Genomic DNA, 19676 nt, shown 5'->3' on the forward strand with positions numbered 1-19676 from the left:
GAAATGCTTACTTAACCAACAATGCAGTTTATAGAAAGATAAGTGTTAAGTGAAAATAGATAAGTAAAAAATTAAATACAAATAAAAATAACAAGTAATTAAAGAGCAGCAGTAAAATAATAGTTTCAAGACTATATACAGGGGGTACTGGTACAGAGTCAATGTGCGGGGGCACAGGTTAGTCGAGGTAATTGAGGATATTATGCACATGTAGGTAGAGGTAAAGTGACTATGCATTGATAATAAACAGAGAGTAGCAGCAGCGTAAAAGAGGGGGTGGGGTGGGGGGGGTAGCCATTTGATTAGCTGTTCGGGAGTCTTATGGCTTGGGAGTAGAAGCTGTTAAGAAGCCCTTTGGACCTAGACTTGGCGCTCCAGTACCACTTGCCTTGCGGTAGCAGAGAGAACAATCTATGACTAGGGTGGCTGGAGACTTTGACAATTTTTAGGGCCTTCCTCTGACACCGCCTGGTATAGAGGTCCTGGATGGCAGGAAGTGTGGCCCTAGTGATGTACTGGGCCATACGCACTACCCTCTGTAGTGCCTTGCGGTCGGAGGCCGAGCAGTTGCCATACCAGGCAGTGATGCAATCAGTCAGGATGCTCTCAATGGTGCAGCTGTAGAACTTTTTGAGGATCTGAGGACCCATGTCAAATCTTTTCAGTCTCCAGAGGGGGAATAGGCTTTGTCGTGCCCTCTTCTCGACTGTCTTGGTGTGTTTGGACCATGATAGTTTGTTGGTGACGTGGACACCAAGGAACTTGAAGTTCTCAACCTGCTCCACTACAGCCCCGTCAATGAGAATGGGGGCGTGCTCGGTCCTCCTTTTCCTGTAGTCCACAGTCATCTCTTTTGTCTTGATCACATTGAGGGAGAGGTTGTTATCCTGGCACCACACAGCCAGGTCTCTGACCTCCTCCGTATAGGCTGTAGGCTCAGGAACCACACAGGTGTGATTCCTGAATCAATTAAGCATTAACATACCAAGTGTGAATAAAATGCTGGGCAGGCCATTATTTTGGCTACCATGGCTATTCCCATGTGTTACAATCCCCAGATGATGACAATGCCCCCATCCATAGGGCACGAGTGGCCACTGCAGGGTTTAATGAGCATGAAAACGATGTAAACCATATGCCATGGGTGTCTCAGTCACCAGATCTCAACCCAAATTGAACACTTACGGAAAATTCTAGAGCGGCGTCTTATACAGCATTTTCCACCACCTTCAACAAAACACCAAATTATGGAATTTCTCGTGGAAGAATGTTGTCGCATCCATCCAATAGAGTTCCAGACACTTGTAGAATCTATGACAAGGTGCATTGAAGCTGTTCTGAAAGTTTATGTTGGTGTTTTCTTTATTTTGGCAGTTACCTGTAGACGTACTATAATTTGTCCATGGTTGACTGGATCTTTTGAAGTTTAGAAAAAGTTACCAATAGCCCTATAAATAGGATGCCAAATTTTTGATGTGAACAATAAACTTTTACCTTTGGATATTGTGTTTTATATATGTAATTCATAATATACAGTATATATACTATCCAAGCAGAAGATGCATCTCCTTCAAATGTTGATATTTGGTTGTGTTCACAATTCAATATCCAGTATGTCTACAAATTAATGATTAATATGTTGGTATGTTCACATCTCCATCTCAACCAAAAGCGTATGTTAAAGAATAGCACTAAATCAAATCAAACTTTAAATGCACTTCGAATAAAGTTAGATTTGATTTAGTCCAATTTTTCAACTTTGATTTTTACTTTAGATGGAGACTTGAGTCCAACATATTACTAACTTGTAGATTAAATTGGAAATCAAACAAACATCCTTCCTATACAAAACAATATCCAAAGGTAGACATGTGTTATTAATATCATGAATTTGGCATCCTATTTGTAGGGCTAATGATAACTACTTCTAAACTTCCGAAGATCCAATCAACCATGAATGAATGATAGTATCCTAGCTACATGATGAAATGACGGTGTCCTTTGTTGGGCAAATTAGATGTCAGTGTTGCCTACATAAACCCAAACTCACTCCGAATTCACTTTAACAGACAGTTGTATTAGAAAAGTTAAAGGAATTACTTTCAACTATTCAATGCTATTTAGGTTGTCTACCTGCCAAATATTTGTTATGTTACTATGTGGAATTTTCAATGCAATTTCAATGTATACATAGTTCTGATGATTATCTTGAAATGAGATTGTTAGTCAGGTTTAGTCAATTTATTAAAGTTGAAGTTTTGCCCTGGTTGAAATATGATAAAAACAGTACTGGTTGATGACTTTTTTCATATCCAAAGTATTTTCTACTTTGATTCCAAAAACAACATTGAATCAACCAGTATGTGCCCAACGGTCACGACTTCCGCCGAAGTTGGTTCCTCTCCTTGTTCGGGCGGCGTTCAGCGGTCGGCGTCGCCGGTCTTCTAGCCATCATCGATCCACTTTTCATTTTCAATTTGTTTTGTCTTGTCTTCCCACACACCTGGTTTCAATTCCATCATTACATGTTGTGTACTTAACCCTCTGTTACCCCCATGTCCTTGTCCAGAATTGTTTATTGTAAGCGTATGTGCACATTTATTCTGGTGTTGTCACGACTTCCGCCCAAGTTGGTGCCTCTCCTTGTTCGTGCGGCGGTCATTGTCACCGGCTTTCTAGCTGCCACCGATCCATGTTTCTTTGTCCATTTGTTATGTCTTGATTGTTCACACCTGGTTCCCATTTCGTTATGATTACTTCCCTATTTAAACCCTCTGATATTCATGATGTTTCGTGCGTTATTGTTTTACTGTTGGTCGTGTTCGTTGTATGTATCGTTATTGTTTTATCCCTGCGTGGATTTTGTATGACAAACTTTTCCTAGAGTAAAGACGTATGCTTTACTCAGTTCGGTGTCCTGCGATTGACTCTATTTCTCATCTCATATACACGGACACTGACAGGTGTGCTACGGGTTTTGTACCCATTGATTGTTTGTTCTGATTCCGGTGGTTTTTTATTATTAAACTGCTCCGTTGTAACACAGTTTTTGCTCTCCTGTGCCTGACTTCTCTGCCGCCAGCACGCAACCCTTACACCAGCGGGAGCATGTATTAAAGATCTCAAACATAATTTCTCCATTATCTACTCCCCTGTGGATCAGATCACCATTTAATTGCATTACTCTGAGTGGGAAGTTTGTTGAGACTAATGTGATGGTGATGAAGGTCTGGTGCAGGAAATAGGTTTGAATGTTCCTCCATCAAAACCTGCATGTTCTAGCTGACTCAGCTGGCTTCTGTCAACCAATATTTAAGAGTGTCTATTTTGCACTTTTATCAAACCCTTCCACTGAAGGATACAATTAAGTACCGTTGTTCCTTGTTAGGGCAGGATACTGTAACATTTTGATCTAAAGAGAGACTCTGTTGTATTTAGAGGTCAACGTGGCTATTTAAATTTATGGCCAAGCATAAACATCATCACGCACAATTTGTCTTTAGGAGAAAGACTCTGTCAGGTTCTGTTCCATTGCTGCTGGGTCCAGAGCTCAGGGGAGTAGAGGGGGAGGAAATGAGAGGAGGAGGAAAGGAGGAGAGGAGAGGTGTGGTGTGGAGCCTAAAAACTGGCAATAGAGAGCTTAACTCAGCAGGAGGAGAAGAGAGGAGAGGAGAAAAGAGGAGAGGAGGCATATGGGAGGATGCATAGTGAGTCATTAAGGGCCTGACATTTTAATGCAGTGAATATGAGAGAGAGAGAGAGAGAAAGAGAGAGAGAAAGAGAGCGAGAGAGAGAGGGAGAGAGAGCCTTCCGCTTCCCCAGCCTCCCTGTGGTGACTAGAAAAACACTTTGGTGGATAATACACCCTGTTATTCTTTCTCTCTGTTGTCTCTCTCTCTTCTCTCTGTCTGTTTCTCTCTCTCTCTCACTCTTTCTCTCTCTCTCTCTGTGCACCATTAAAACAGAGCCAGGTTCACTGAATGGTACATCGGAAGCAAAGTACCCTCACTGTGACCCCTCCCTCCATCCCTTCCTCCCAAGGAAATAAATGTCTTTATTATTTAGATCAAAAAGCCATGTTCTGTTTTACCCTGCTGCTAAAGCAGGGTTGGGTGAAGAGTTGTAGACAACTCCTACTGTAGTGGGGTTCTGTTAACAGCAGTAGTTAGATAATTATGGCATTTGTTTTCAGTCTGACATGTAGATGTTGGCTTTGTCCTAAATGGCACCCTATTCCCTATGTGGTGTACCCTGAATCCAGGAAGCTTTACAATAACGTCTAATAGATTTATTGTCCCCTGAGAAGGAAATCATTTTAAGCACAAAGGAACCACTTATCACCGAGACGTGTGGACAGCACTGTGTCTTCTGTGTGTGTGTGTGTGTGTCACCCAGGCAGCACGGGGGGGGGGGGGGCTGTGGGAGCAGGCAGGGAGATGGCACATTAATGAATAGAGCTTTTCGAAGGGGATCCACTGTAACGGCTGTCGGGAGAGAGCGTAGACCAAGGCGCAGCGGAGTTAGTGTTCATCATGATTTTAATTTACTAAAGAACACTACACAAAACAAAACGAGAAAACTGACAGCCAACCAGTCCTGTCAGGTGCAAAACACTCAACAGAAACAATTACCCACAAAACCCCAACGGAAAAACAGGCATTTATGTGTGACTCCCAATCAGCAACAACACTCTACAGCTGTGCCTGATTGGAAGCCACACGGCCAAAATCAATGAAACAAACCAACATAGTTGCCCATAGAACGCCCACCCAATGTAACACCCTGGCCTAACCAAAATAAAGAACAAAAACCCCTCTCTATGGCCAGGGCGTTACATCCACTCAACAGAGGTGATTTAAATCTACATTCTGCTATTCGAAAAACAGCATTCGCAACTTGTGAGGGATGGCACTGACAGTTCATAATAAAAATTATAGTTTTAACTATGTTTTGAAGCTGTAGAGTGTTTGTTTACAAACAATAAAATAAATAAAACAAGCTTGTATTCCTTGAGAATCAATGGCTATACGTCATGAATATACATTGTCCAAAATTGGATTTATCAACCCCGGACTGTGGTTATAACAAGACCTCCTGACATTGATGTATCACCCTGAGCCTCTGTGGGGAGAGCACAATGTTTTCATTGTGAAGCTAGCTACACTACCGTTCAAAAGTTTGGGGTCACTTAGAAATGTCCTTGTTTTTGAAGGAAAAGCACATTTTTTGTCCATTAAAATAACATCAAATTGAATGGTAGTGTATGTCTACTGCTGCCAGCCAGGTTTTAGTGAGAAGACTGGCTAACTACAGAGCAATCACGGTCTTTTCTCTTTACAGTACAGCCTAGCCTACTGCACTTATAGCTGATGACAGCATTTATGAGAATTCACTGTAGCTGCACCAAGACACAACCTATTAGTGCAACATTTGTGCAGGGCCTGTTCGAAAACTGCAAACCAAGGGTGTGTCCCAAATGGCATCCTATTCCCATATAGCTCTGGTCAGAAGTAGTGCACTATACAGGGAAAAGGGAGTGATTTAGAACACATCCCAAGTCCTCAGTAAGACAGTGTGGTTGTCCAAGGCAGGAAATACATCTAGACAGTTAAACTGAAGCTGCCACCAATGCCCATGCTTCTAATACACAACCCATTGTGCACAGACGTCAATTCAACATCTACTCCACGTTGGTTCCACGTCATTTTGAAATGACGTGGAAACAATGTTCATTCAACCGGTGTGTGCCCAGTGAGAACCCTGTTTCCCTTCGTGATGAGATTAAAAAAGGCACAGAGAGAGAGAGAGAGAGAGAGAGAGAGAGAGAGAGAGAGAGAGAGAGAGAGAGAGATTTATAGTAGGTCAGCCCTTAGGTGACCCCGGCCCCAGCAGCCCTCCTGGACGAGAGCTGTGATGAAGAGTTCAATGGGCCCTGGTTAAAAGTAGTGCACTAAATAAGGAATAGAGTGCTGTTTGTGCCGCAGACCATTTCCTCTGCTGACTTGTGTTCTGGAACAGGAGGCAGAATGCAGGTGTGACAGAAAGCTGAGTGGGGAGCGATTGTTAATGAAATAAAGATGGGTGGGGGTGTAGCACCACACTAAAACATACAGTGCTAAGAGGCTGTAAGGGTTCACTATTCTCTGGACCAGAGCTGCTGTCTGTCTTCTACTGTATCAAATCAAATCAAAGTTTATTTCAAAACAGTATGCCCTCATGGACCATACTGCTGCAGTCTGTCTGTCTGTCCACATTATCAGTTTTATACAAACCATGCTCTCTCCTCTCTGACTACCTCCCTCTGGAACTGCGCTTCTCTGTTGCACTCACAGCAAGCCCATCACCCCTACTTTAACACTGAGCACAGAGCCAGACAATGACATTACATTTCCTTACTTTATTCATCCTTTATTTTCTTTTTCTATCTCAAGATGGAAGGAGTTGGTGTTGGTTAGTCTGATGGAATAAGGAGTCGGGGTTGGTTGAGGCCTGTGTGATGGAAGGAGTTGGGGTTGGTTGAGGCCTGTGTGATGAAGGGAGTTGTGGTTGGTTGAGGCCTGTGTGATGAAGGGAGTTGTGGTTGGTTGAGACCTGTGTGATGGAATAAGGAGTTGGGGCTGGTTGAGGCCTGTGTGATGGAGGGAGTTGTGGTTGGTTGAGACCTGTGTGATGGAATAAGGAGTTGGGGCTGGTTGGGGGATGTGTGATGGAATAAGGAGTTGGGGCTGGTTGGGGGCTGTAGTGTGCTGTGTGTTTTTACAACTTGTGTTTTACAGCTGCTGTTAAACAGCATTTGGTCTACGGTTCCTGCAGTCGGAGTTATTAGATAAGAAACCTAATATAAATCAAAGTGGAGGGGTCTGGCAGGCTGGGGGAAGCAGGGGAGATGGAGAGCCATGGCGCTGGGCGACAATACTAATTATTTCAGTGTGTCGGGGTTGCCGGGACGTTGCTGGGGGTTGCCGGGAGGATAAGGTGATATCTGGAGTCCAGCCTCTGGTTCTGTCGCCTAACCTCGAGTTTCCCATGTTTCCCCTCTCTCCTCTTCTTCCACGTTCACTATGTTGCTCTGTCTTCTATCCTCCTCCACATTCCCTGTTCATCTTTTCCCTTTTCTTTTCCTTCTCTGTTTCTCCCTCTCCTCTCTTCTCCACCTCTAACTTCAGTCTGTTTCTTCCTTCTCCTCTTTCACTCAAACTTCCCCCTCTCACAGACATCCCAGAAAGAGGAACAATCCTTGCTGGACAAACCATACACTAACACTATGCATGTGCACTCACAATACTGTATATTGCAACCACCAAGCTGAGTGAGGTCACGATGTCCTGTCAGTGGTGTTTATTGTAGACAACACTGACATCTGCTGGCCAGTAGCTTGAATTTTAACTGATCAGGGTTAAAAGTGGAGTGTAACTAAAAAAACAGCTGACTTTATCCACATCTGTACTTTCTGTTTTTCAAATCAGCACACTTCAGAATGCAAATAGAGAAATGGTAGGTTGAATGTCCATTTCGTTGGCAAGCCTGGTGTCTGCAGTAGTAGCAACTTGCTTGAAAGAATAACTGAGCCAAGCAAACTCGTCTTAGACTGCTGTTTTTTAGACTGCTGCTTTAAATATAATGTCAAACCACAGATATGTTCAATTGACCTCAGCAGCAAAACACAATGCTTCAAAAGACAAAGGATGTGTCCCAAATGGCACCGTTTTACTAATATAGTGCACTACTTTAGGGTGTCATTGTAGTGCACTTTATGGGGAATAAGGTGCCATTTGCAACACACATAGGAGCTTCCAAAATGTCTTGTGTGTGGTTTTGTGGCTTTGTATCCTGTCTCTAGAAATAAGGACTTCTGGTACTAATCTGTATTTTAGTCACTAAAGGAAAAATATGGGCCACGGTTATGAACAAATATGGTCCTGTGGTGAGTCAGCTATCTATCTCAGAAATGTGAAAGTGGGTGATATATGCAGTACAGGCAGTATACTGTACCCTTGCAATACAAAACAATACACATAAATAAATAAATAAATAAATAAATAACAATTTAGAAATTAAAGAAATATCAGAACGAGCAATGTCAGTGTCCGGAATATAAATATACAGTATGTATATAATGGTGTGTATAGACAGTATGTACAGGATATTTTTGTTGTTGTTGATTTTTATTTTTTTATTTAACCTTTATTTAACTAGGCAAGTCAGTTAAGAACAAATGATTATTTACAATGACGGCCTACGCCAGCCAAACCCAGACGATGCTGGGCCAGTTGTGTGCCGCCCTATGGGACTCCCAATCACCGTCGGATGTGATGCAGCCTAGACAGTATATGAATGTGAAAGGTTTGTACAGCAGTAGTTGTATGTACAGCAGTAGTTGTATGAGGTCCTTGGTGATCTTCTTGGCCTTCCTGTGACATTGGGTGCTGTAGATGTCCTGGAGGGCAGGCAGTATGCCCCCGGTGATGCATTGGGCTGGTGTGTTAGATACCACCTACATACGTTTCTTGACACCCCCTTATTATCGATTGGAGGAAAAAATACATTAATAATATAAATTAATAAAATGAATGAAAGTGGGAATAATGATTTATCTATACGTGTGCATTCATTCACACAATTATATGTTAATGTATTTATTTATAATTATGGCAGGTTTGGTCCTCCGTGAAAAAAACCTGGGTTTAGCGTGATCATTTATATGGTAATAATTACCCTTTTGTAATGTACACAACTATCCATTGGTTGTGCACATTTTGCTAGCACATGGGAGACCCAAGCAAATGCTCTGTGGTGATTGGCTACTGTCACGTGTCATTTTGCGTGACGCAAAAATGTTATCCCATCTGATTGGTTTGTGGGACTTCTCTTCCACGGCGGGAACTTCTAGCTCGTTAGTCAGGTATGTTTCCAGTCAGCTAATGAGCCGTGTACATCTCCTCCTTTTTAGCTAGAAACGTAAATTAACCCCATTCAAACAGGAAGTGTATTGATATTGTAAATAGCTAGTTCGTTTATGCTTGCTTAAAAGGTGTGTTAGTTGGAGAATATACAAGCTAGCAAGGATACCTGGTACTTGGCAACTCAAACAGATAAAAGTGGAATGGGTTAGTTAGCTAAGTTACTAAGTTAGCTAAAGAAGCAAACAGTCTCGTTCCTGTTGCAAACGTCACATTTTAGCGCTTGATGTTAGTTTTGATGTAGTTAGCTCTACTCAGAGGGTGGATATCATTTGTGTAACGTTCCAACGGGAATCTGTTCCAAAAACTGTGTAAAGTACAAGGTTGCCAACAAACAACGCATACAAAGTAGCATGATCAATTCAACTAGTTGACGAATAGGCATAAACTCAACACGTAGCTTATTCTTAATGTTTGTCCATAGGCTACCAGAGTGAGGACAGATATTTTTCGGAATGAACGTGATGAGTGTAAAACTGAATGAAATAGTCAACCACTCCCTACCCTGTATCTTATTTTGCCACTACAACTTTCTATGCGTTGTTTGTTGGCAACCTTGTTATCTATGAAGTTTTGGAACAGATTCCTGTTGGAACGTTCCACAAATTATACCCACCCCTACTCAGAGCCACATGTGAGGGGGATGTGACCAATCGATGTGAATTACATTGTCATTTGCGGCAACATTTCTTTCCAGTGTGAATACCAGTTGGTCAAGGCAGTCAGTGGCTGCTCACCCTGTGGAGTACACCATAGCAGGGGTGAAGATGCAGTTCCCTTGGGCTAGAACAAAGATGTCCACCCCGTCAGGATCCTCTGAGGAATGGATTGAGAAAAACTATCTGTACTGTAGCTGCACTTACTGCAGTTTAAGTCACACTCCCAATCCCCTAGCTCAGCTCAGGTTTGACATTTTTCAATTCAATACAAATGTTGATACTTGTCTCTGTCTATTCAGTGCCCCCTCCACCAGAGGAGTACAAGCCCAAGTCTCTAGCCTCTCGTCTGTCTGACCAGTTCCAGACCTCCCTCACCTCCGACCAGGAGAAGGATGATGACTTCCAGCCTGATAGGAAATGCATCCACACCCCAACCATGGAACAGAAGTTAGGTAGCCTTATAGAATTCAATAGAATTTCATGTATTTTTATGGCCGTATTAACAATGCTTTCACAGACGGACCAATAAGTCTAACCATTCTGATTTGTCCCTGTTTCAAGTTGCGTAGCCTTGTTCCAGGGTATACAAAATATGCTTGTCTATGCAGATTATCAGCTCTTTACTGCCTTGACTGTCTAAAGAAGTATTTGACATCTAAGGAACTGCATAAACAAGATATTATGATCTACGCAGTCCTTTGACACCCTTATTCTTTTATAAAAATGTTGTATTCATTTTTTTTGTAGGACAATGTACAAAATTCACTCAATAACAAAATCCTTACTCTCTGTTCCCCTCGGGGTTGTAAGAGGAGGTGCTTGGAGCAGGGAGTGGTGTTTATAGATGATGAGCCAGAAGGAGAGGCCAGTGCCTGGAGCACAGACCTGGACCGTGGAGCTGAATACCCAGGCACAGACTATAGACCTGCCCCCTGACACACACTGCTGTGTGAGTACATCTATCTAAACTAAGGATATGTTGCCACTTGCCGGGAAGTGCTGATCTAGGATCAGAGGGTGGACCTTCCCCCCTGAGGCTCACTACTGTGTGAGAATTTCTAGTCTAAACTTAGGATATGTTTCTTTTTAGTGCTGATCTAGGATCAGCTCAACTGATGGTAGGGCAGGGAAATATTTTGTGTACAGTATACCGGTACGGATACTCATACCGGTAGGGGATTTTACCATCTACAAAGATATTTTGATACAGTGCTAAATTTAATGAAACGTTCTACAAATTGGACTACTTTCAAAGGCAGTTGTATCCTCGTTCTGACATTCTTGAATTTTGTGTAGTATTTTTTATTTGTGTATTATTGTGTACTCTTTGACATTTTGCTGCATTGTTAGGAGCTAGTAACATAAGCATTTCGCTGCACCCGCTACAACATGTGCTAAACTTTGATTTGATTTAGTTTGGTTGAGCATAAAACAATCAGAATGTAGAAAGCCCATTCATATCACTTATAATTAATTTGCTGCCATCCTAGGGTCATGCACTACTCATAAAACATATTTAGAACTTGTATTATTCAGAAACAAAATACAGTCAAATACTGTTATACAGTCAAACATTTGAAAAATATTCTGCTATGATTTTTTGGCAATATCGGCCAGCCCTGACCGATGAACCTGCCCTCTGAGGCACAGTACTGTGTGAGTACATCTATTCTAAACTAAGGATATGTTGCTTTTTAATGCTGATCTAGGAACAGCTCAACTGACTACCACCTTAATGCCAACCATTAGAATCCATGAAGATAAATATTTGTGTGTTGTACAGCCACCCAAATACCACTTTGTGTCCACTTGGTGGCAGCATAGCCCACTTAATCTGTGGCTCTGCTCCATCACATACCTTTGGCATTGTTCTCACATTTCTTGTGTGCCAAGTGAATGTGTCATGTGATATAGGTTGTGTTTATGCTGCATACGGCAGGAAGAGGAGGGGGAAAAAGGAATAGTTAGGAGGAGAAAGTCCCCTCCCGCTGTTTGTCTTGTGTTTCCCTGTCTGATACCTGACCGGCTGCACTCTGCTGTGAGCTGCTGACTGACGTCCTGAATGGGGCTCTTTGAACGGACTTTTTAATTAAGAGGGTTTGCCTTGCCGCTGATCTGTGAAAGCCAGGCATAAATATTGAATGGGGTTCACCCGCTGGTTACTGAGCCCCGGGACCTAGAGGGATAAACCGGTGCTTTCTGAGGGAGGGCTGGGTGGCCATTCAGGGGGAGGGGGGAGGCACAGCCTCACACCTGTGCCAGTTGCAGAGCAGTGTGCATCCCAAATGGCGCCCTATTTCCAACATAGTCCACTACTTTTGACTACAGCCCTATGGGCCCTGTTCAAAAAGTAATGCGTTATATAGGGAATAGGGTGCCATTTGGGGGACATACCAGAGCAGAGGGGTGATGGCTAGTTTGTGTCATGTCTCCTAAGGTATTTGATCAGGACGGCACTGCAGTCATCTATTTGTGACTCAGCCAGCCCACCCCTTGTGTGTGTGCGCACATTTTCATGTGCATTCTGAACCTTGAAGGCTGAGGACTGAGGAGCGAATTGGCATCCAGCGAGCCAGCCTGTCCCCGCCAACCCCCCACCACCGTCACCTGGCCCCCCCGGAGTGTAAGACTCCTCAAGTGTCAGCTGTGCAATACTGAAACTCAAGGCACACAGGGGTGGAATCAGCTAGGTCTACGTGGCCAAGCGTGTACTGAGTGACTGAGAACCACACCACCACCACATCCAGGGCATGGTTCTGACTGTCACTCTGCCCTGACATAAGGATGAGACTAGTACTGTTTGGAACACACCGGGTGATATCTTTAAAGAGGGGTTTTCTTATGAACACTTTAGGCAGAAGCAACGTAATAGGGTACCATTTAGGAGGCAGCTCCTGTGAGTTAAGGGAATAAAGAGCCCTGAGCTGACATGATGAATAAACAGAGGGGCATCTAGTAGGATCAGGTTACAGAAGGGCCACATCGTTGGAACAGACCTGTTATACTGCTCAGCTCTGTGGATCCGCTCCTCGCCTGTGCAACAGAGCCCGATCACCTTAACTGCTGCTACCACGTTAAATAGACCCCTCCACATATCCCTCCTACTGCGAAATCATGTCAAATAATTACTTATTCATAGACAGGTGGGAGGATGGGGGGGGGGTGGAGTCACTGCTGAATAGAGGCCCTTGTCAAGAGGCAGGAGCAGGAAACCGCTGACAAGAGTATCCCTTTACGTGCCCGTCCCCGTCTGAGATGCAGACCGACACGGTTTGGGGCTCTGCTGGGCTCATAGCAGCGAGCAGACACCCCCCTGGAATGGAATGTAGATAACTAACAGGGGGCCTGATGGTGTTGGCTGCCCTCTGCAACAGACACATACCGGCTCATTCAACACTGGACAATTCCACCCACTGCCGCTGAGAGCTAGGAAATCGGTCTACCACCCAGAGTGAATACCTGTTCAATCAAGGGAAAAGTGGCTGAGCTCCTTTAGGGCCCCCTAACACACATTGTAATATTTAATGGCAAACACTTTTGGAAAAAGAGCGGAAAGGAGGGTAACCTGAAACGCCTGGCCCTTCTAGTCTCCACTGAAGCACCACAGGCTCAGCTTGCTTGAGGTGTAACCCACACCATGAGCTTTCCTTTATATGGTGAGGCATATCAACCGGTTGGTGCCAGATTGCAAAAGATGGAAGAGGTGAAGAGTGAGGGATTTCTGATCATTTAAGACTTGTGCAGTCACTAAGCTCAAGGTTTAGATTCAGGGTTACTTCAACAGTGTCATAAGACAACATTTGACTTCCTCTGATGGAAACAGCTGAAGGACACTATGTGGTTAGCTTAGAAGTTTGCGGTGAACAGAACTATTTGAGGTTGGCTTGTTTAGTCTTCATGGTTTGGTACCCCTTTCACTAACACTAATGCCAATTATTTGCGTTAGTGAAAGGGGTGGAAAGTGTCCTACTTAAAAGAGCTCACCACCTGACTGGTATTGGTTTCAGCAGCGCTGTTGGCTACGCTTCACCTGTGTGTCAAGAGAAGGTGACGCCACACATCCCCTGTGGTCACTAACAGCCAATTAAAAAGCAGCTACACTTTCACATCCCCAACAATGGCAACCTATCAGCTTTCAGCAGTCAGGTAATGTAATCTAACCATGACTGACAGGCAGTATTGTGTGCATATACACATTCTTGCTATACTTTACTATATGTTCACTAATGGAGCATATAAAGTTCACCAGTTGTCTGGTATTGGTGATTTTTGTTTGGTCTCAATATTTTTATAGTGAGCAAAGAAAATAGAAAAATGTGTTTCACAATTTTCTGAAGAGATAGCACTCTTGATATCTTGTTATTTTATCTTCCTTCTCCCTCCATGTGTCCACCAGTCCTCCGTGGTGTCCTGCTCTCTCTGTCCCTGTGCCTCGTCCAAAGGTGGCCAGAAAGTAGCCGAGGGAAAGTCTTCTAAGGAGAAGGACAAAGAGAGCAAGAAGAAACAAGTTCCCAAGATAATCTTCGGCACTCGCTCCCACAAACAGATCACTCAGATGGCCCACGAGATGAAGCGTACGCTCTCTACTCTTCCACCCCATCACCATCGTCTCCAGTAGGGACCACACCTGTGTCCACTCAGAGGTGGTGCCTCACTCCAACTGGGTTTCAGCATGAAATACTTTTTTACACACATATATATTTTACTCTGTCAGTATGTATTTGTTGTCGATGTTTCGGGGTCAAACTGATGGCAGTTGTGAAAAAAGTGAATAGTTTGAGGAGTTGCAGAGTTAATAGAAAAATAATGCCATTGTTGATTAGATGCTTTTTTTCATTAATTAGGCTATTTTCTCTTGAACCATATCTACTAGAAACTCACGGACAATATAGACACAGATATAAAAAATGAATTCTATATATGAATCATTTTTTTTAAGTGATTCAGAATTACGATAGATTGCCATAGTTTTTCTCTTAATTACCTAAATTATTTTGGTAAACTACCGCTAGCTTTGCAACCCTATACACACAAACCTGGGATTTTAACTGACGACTCTCCAGTTGCTTGCCCGGTTCTTTAACCTCTAGTTTCACCAATATAAGGGTCTTGTTGTGTAGAGCCGAGGTCAAGGCCTCTCGGGCCTGCTCCACCCCAGGGCTTAGTCAGCTCAGCTCCTAGCTAGGCTACATTAGTGTTGCCCTCTTACCTCTCAATGGAGGTCGTTGACTATTACTGGGCCTGAATTTAATTATTTTGAACTGAGAATCACCCCCATCCAGCTGTGAAAACCATGACCTATTCAGTCATGGAAACACACACACCTCCGATCATGAGTTTGAGTAGTGTTTCTAATCCCAGTGACAGACACTTAAAGGGAGTGAATATGAGCTGCCCCTGAGCTCTAGAAAGAAAGGCTTTGTAACCCAACCCCACAGTTAAAGGACAGGCAGACAACCCCCATCACTGTCGCCCCAGGTGGCAATCACACCCCATAATATCCCCAATTGGTCAGTCTCTCTAGCACGATGACGTGTCACGAGACTTCAGACAGGTTTTGTGTCGGATGGAAGACTATAACCAGTGTTACTGTTACAGTCCTAACTTCTGTTCTCCTCAAGGTGAGGGGGCTAGTGTAATGAGCATACACACACACACACACACACACACGGGTCAGCCTGATCGTATAATAAGCCCCTATTTCGCTGTCACCAGAGGTGTCTATCTGTCCTGTCCACCTCAGCCTACAGTCGCCACGGTGACAGTGTTACATCCTGATCTGTTACAGAGAATAGATGTCCCCGCGATAACCCCAGAGGATAGAATGGCCACAGCTCCATCACACTCATCCTTCTATCAGCCCTGTTTATCCCTCCACTCTCCAGTCCTCTAGGCCCTGTCTAAAGCCAGTCTCTTGTTACATACACCTGGCTCTGACTGAGCTTAGTTGGGTTAAGACTCCCCTGTTGTGTTTTCTCTTTTTGTGGAGTCATGAAGTCAAATCACACCCCTAAGCTGCCATTGACCCAATATAAGAATTACTTGAGTGGACGCTAATCCTTTAACCTTCGCCACACGCGCGCTTGCCCACACACACTGAACCGTTTGAAACAAAACCGTTTTAAGTGCAGAACTTTATCCATGATGTGTTGCAGAAAGTGAGCACCCATCCAACCCTTTGATAGCTGCCTTTCTTTCCATGCCTTTGGCGGTAACGGAGTATAGTCGTCACGTGTGTGTGTCACCGGGGATCCAGCTGGTTGTGACATGGTGGTAGATGAGGCGCCTCTGATGACCGGGTAATGGGCCTTAGTACATGAGACTGGAGAATGCCGCTTGGGAATTACCCCGAGCTATTTGCAATGCCAGAAGAGTTGTTGTTGGTACCGGTCTATATTGAGTGTGTGTCTGTACATGTCCTATGTGTATAAACCATGATGAAGGTATTGATCAGTGTTGGTTCTGAGAGGTCCTCAAGGTCACCAGTGAGCTGAACTTAATTAGTTTTCATGTGTGTATTGTCAAGGATGAAAACAACCCCTCCTCTCTCTCTTATGTACCACATGCAGGGCGTGTCGTGCCACTTGAAAAACGGCGTGCACAAGATGCAGGACCAGAACACTGCACTGGGTCCATGGTCTCCACCAGTCCTGGGACATAGAGGACCTGGTTCGGCTGGGGGGAGGCTCAGGGCCTGCTCCTACTATGCTGCTAGGGACCTCATGCCTGTATCGTATTCTGTCCCTACAACTATCTACTGGACCCCATCATCAGGGAGAGCTTGGGTCTGGTGGGAGGGGCAGGCATGGTGAGGGGAGCAGAGAGACTGGGATAAGGAGGAGTGAGAGATGGGTGTAGTCTTCTATCCCTAAAACGACCTACTGGACCCCATCATCAGGGAGAGCGTGAGTCTGGTGGAACGAGGGACGCAAGCAATTGTTGTTGGAGTTAGAGAAGGAGTGAGTGATGAGGATGTAGGCCTGAAGAAAAGGTGGTTTCACACATTAAAGAATAGATGTGTCCTTTTACTTTTAGCTGAACATATTCCTTGACCACCACCTGGTCAAACCCACTGCATGTCTACTAGGGTGGAGAGGAGTGAGGAGAGGCTATCTCCTTCACCCTCCTCTCTTACCCCTCTCCTCCCCTGCAGATTCACATCAACCTGAAGGGTCAGATTGGGGTTCTGGATGAGGCCTACAACATAGAGGACTGTGCCAGCTACACCCTGAACAAACCCCAGCTGCTGTCTGCCAGGAAGAAGCTGGATGGGATGGTGACCCATAACATCAGACGCTCCAACCACGAACTGCTGCAGGCCTTCTGCTGCTCCCTGCTCAAGTAAATAGACCCTAAACTCCTGGAGTGAGTTAGACCTTAACCCATCTAGGTAGACCCAAACCCCTCTGGGCCTTCTGCTGCAGCCTGCTCAAGTAAGAGCTCCCTCTCATCATCACCTCCTCCCCTACTGAAACAGGAGTGTTTCTCTACCTGTCTATTCCTGGTGCATTCTTTCTAGGCCATCACTAGGACAACTGGTCTACTAATCAACCCATCTTGGTTAAACATTTAATTACATTTAATCAATACTTGTAAAGAATGTCTTCACTAGACTTGCTTTCCTCAATATCAAACAGTAGTTCTAAGATGGCCGCCTCTCGCGCTCTTTCTGTCTGTCTGTCTGTCTGTCCCTCCTGTGGTGTAGTTGGATGCAGGAGAGCTGCAGTGTTCTGGCTGAGAGGGAGTATGAGATGTCCTGTAAGGTGTGGAATGGCAAGGAGGTTCTGGGATTCTTCCGTACCAAGGGCATCACCACTGACACCTTTGCCATGCTGCAGGTCAGATAATGTTGTTGACCACCTAGGTCTCCTCTCACCTGTGTCTCAATCCCTGTCTTTTGATCTCTCTCACTTTCACCCCCTTTTTTTGTTGCAAGACTTGTGTGTTTAGAAAGGAGGCCTACAGCATCTCTCTTTTCTCTCCAAATCTCTCCTGCCTCTTCTCTCCCCCTGTATAGAAGCACCTAGCAGCGGTATTGGAGGAGGAGGGGCTGGTGAATGGGAGAGAGGACACATTGGCGGTCCCCACCATCAGCTCAGCCAGCGCCTCTGTCCTCGAGTCTCTTCATTGTGCTGGACTTCCTCTACAGGGAGAAGAGCAGGTCAGAAGCAGTCTGTGAACCAGTCTTTAACAATCAATCAGTATTTGTATTGTCCTAATTGGGAAATGTGCATTGTAGTCAGGGTGAAAAACAAGATCGACATACTACAAAATACATTATACTAACACTTTCGATTACTGACGAAGACTTCTGTCCTGTTCATGTTCCCGTGGTCAGGTTTGCAGAGGACTACCGCATGGTGCTGCAGCAGTCCTACACCTGGACCACTGCTCCAGATGCACAGGGCTTCTTCGCCAGGCCCAACTGCTGAAGCCACAGTGCCAAGACCCTCGTACACACACTCAGCTTCTGGTGCCTCAACCCAGCCGTGGTGAGTAGCAGGGGAGGATGTCCTGGAGAGTAAATGCTGTGTATACAACTTTACATGTTTACATGTACATGTTACTCATAGCGTATTATTACATTACGTGGAGCGCTGCCTGTCCTAAGGGGTGTGGTGGTATGTGTGCCGTGGCAGGCGTTCTCAGACATCTCGGACAGTGTCACAGCATCGTGCTGACCTCAGGCACATTGTCTCCTATGGGATCCTTCTCCTCAGAGCTGGGGGTCAAGTTCTCTATCCAGCTGGAGGCTGGCAGCCATGTCATCAGCAAGTCACAGATCAGAAGAAACCTCCTACCTTAATTTCCGCCTCACCACTGATGTTATGTTTCATGATTTTATCATAGTATCCAGAAACAATCTGATGGTTATCAATGCTCAGAAAGGAATTGGACTATGTAGCCAAGCATAGTGCGTTTTGAAAAAAGTTCAATAGATTTTATTTTTCCGTTGCAAAACGTTTAGCTTCAGAGTGCCATAGTGAACACGACCATTGAGAACCTCTAAGCTGATGTGTTCCTAATTTTCACTTACCACTTTCTCCTTTAAATCGTCTTCAGTTCCTACCATTTACCACCAGGAGGGGCTAGAGACCACATATTGAGGTCAAGTGTTTTAATGTACTCGTGATATCCTTGCTGTGTGTAAGCAAGTTTGGCGCAACTGGTATGAGGTTGAGATAATAATTAGAGAGTAAAGACGTTTTGTTTGATTTCAACAGAATGCCAAAGGAAGAGGTCCTAAGAGTCCATAGCAGCTGTAATGTAAACTACCGTTCAAAAGTTTGGGGTCACTTAGAAATGTCCTTGTTTTTGAAAGAAAAGCACAATTTTTTTTGTCCATTAAAATATCAAATTGATCAGAAATACATTGTTAATGTTGTAAATGACTATTGTAGCTGGAAACGGCAGATTTTTAATGGAATATCTACATAGGCGTACAGGCGCAGTATGTAGATATTCCATAAAAAAAATCATTTAAAACATTAACAATGTCTACACTGTTATCAATTTGTTATTTTAATGGACATAAAATGTGCTTTTCTTTCAAAAACGAGGACATTTCTAAGTGACCCCAAACTTTTGAACGGTAGTGTCGGCCTATGCAGACCTAATAGGTGTCTCTTAAACAGCTGTAGGCTGACAAATACCTTACATAAAACACGGTATTCTCTTTCAGTTAACCAGACACTTCTAAGGGCCCATTGATAAATACTTTGTCCTCCTTTGTTTGTTATGCTTTCCTCCATGAATAATAGATTTCCATTCAGGCTCTGTGTCTCTGTCACATCACCACCACCCACTTAGGGACCAGCTGGCTCTCTCATGTCACTGTGGCTGTGTGTTGGTGCTCGCACGTGCACAGATACGTGAGTGTTACATGTGAAGGTTTGTTTGTGTTTTTGCATAGTGCTGCATACCTTTTTTGTGTGTCTTCTTGTGTGCCTGTTAAGTGTCTTACAATGCACACATTCTTTATGCTTATTTACAATATGCCTATGGTTTGTATTTGACCCTTTGATGTTGTCAAAGCTCAAGGTTTTCCCTCTAGTTG

General features: G+C 44.1%; 1 pseudogene; it reads left to right on the forward strand.

Moving 5' to 3' along the window:
• Nucleotides 1-9754: 9754 nt before the first annotated feature.
• The window catches only part of LOC115206809 (Fanconi anemia group J protein homolog), a 28618-nt pseudogene continuing 18696 nt past the window's right edge, over nt 9755-19676 (forward strand).

Source organism: Salmo trutta, chromosome 13 (assembly GCF_901001165.1).
Source record: "Salmo trutta chromosome 13, fSalTru1.1, whole genome shotgun sequence".
Taxonomy (NCBI): domain Eukaryota; kingdom Metazoa; phylum Chordata; class Actinopteri; order Salmoniformes; family Salmonidae; genus Salmo; species Salmo trutta.